The sequence below is a fragment of the Cynara cardunculus genome, assembly GCF_001531365.2.
Source record: "Cynara cardunculus var. scolymus isolate 2C chromosome LG 16, CcrdV1, whole genome shotgun sequence".
NCBI classification, from domain to species: Eukaryota; Viridiplantae; Streptophyta; class Magnoliopsida; order Asterales; family Asteraceae; genus Cynara; species Cynara cardunculus.
The window spans coordinates 21,663,802-21,665,259 of NC_037543.1; the positions used below are offsets into that span (position 1 = coordinate 21,663,802).

The 1,458-nt window shown below is 32.0% G+C and overlaps 1 pseudogene; it reads right to left on the reverse strand.

Moving 5' to 3' along the window:
- The window catches only part of LOC112529121, a 24,372-nt pseudogene extending 24,234 nt beyond the window's left edge, over positions 1-138 (reverse strand).
- Between the last annotated feature and the right edge of the window lie 1,320 nt (positions 139-1,458).

Below are 1,458 nucleotides of genomic sequence, written 5' to 3' on the forward strand. Positions count from 1 at the left end.
GAGCTGTGTAAAGATGGTCCACAAAGGTGTAGCGAGTGTCTGTACCTCTAAAACTGAGAAAAACGTCATATTTCCAAGAGGTGGGAGGAGTGGAGTGAAAAGACGACGATGAAGATGCCATTGAATGCTTAGTTTGTCTACTAGGAATTGGTTGAAGAAGAGAGAGGGATGTGAATTGATGATATGAATGAAGATGGATGAGATTTGAGACTACGCGTTTGCAGCAGCCCACCACATTTTAAATCAAATTTAAAGGTCACTATGAGATTTAGTGGCCGACAAAGGAGGCATGGCAGACAGATTGTAAAGGCGAATCATTACAAACTATAATTAGAACTCAAATAAATTAAATTTATATTTTAAATCTAAATTATAATAAAAGTTTAAATTTAAATTTAAACTACAGGGGTCGTCTTTGAGTTATTTTGTCGAACAGATTCAAAGCATCATGAAAGGTGGGAAATTTCTTGTAAAGATTGGTTTGTAGAGTTGAAAAGGGTTTTATGGAAAGAAGAAGAAGAGAGTTGGAAGTACCTTTGAATTTGGTCAAGGCATTAACAGCAGAAAGTTTGCGATTCATCAGGAAATCGAGAGGTATGCATGCCAGTCGCTGGTTTCTTTTGCTTTGCTTGTATGAACTTGATACCAAGTTAACATAGGAAATTCGTTCATATAATGCTGAATTCTGAGTGGGAGTAGACATTGCGCGTTGTTCTTGCAATTTTTTCCAGACGAGAGCCTTTTCCTAAGAGTCTCCTAAGATCACTTGTAAAACTTTTTCACACACACACACACACACACATATATATATATATATATATAGGGTTGGGTTGGGTTCACGTGAGACCAGCCTGTTTTCGTGAGACCCGTGAGACCACATTTTTACACATAACCTTCACAGCAAAAACACTGTGAAGGTTTAAAAAAAAAGTCGAACCTTCACAGCAAAAACACTGTGAAGGTTTTAAAAAGTCACCATCATAGCATTTTGCTGTGAAGTTTCAAGTGTAAAATATTGGTCAGGTGTCTCATGAAAACAAGCTGGTCTCACATGATCCCAAGTATATATATATATATATACTAGTTGTATACCCATGTAATGCGGCAGGAAGCTGTTAATTTTAACGATTTTAAAGTTTCACTGATTTTATACTTTTATTAGAGAATACGTGTTCTTATAATAATTATATAAATTAACTAATTCTATATTATTATTAATTAGTAAAGTATTAAGAATATGTATTTTTAAATTTTATATTTATATATGATTTTTTTATATACACTTTGTAAATTTATAACTACTAGAATGATACTCGCGCAATACATTGAGATTAATCTTGATTTTAATATTTTATTTTATTATTTATGGTTGTATAATTAATTTTTTTAATATTAAACTATTTTGAAGGTATTGACGAGACGATTATAATAATGTAATTTGTTAAAATAAAAATATAT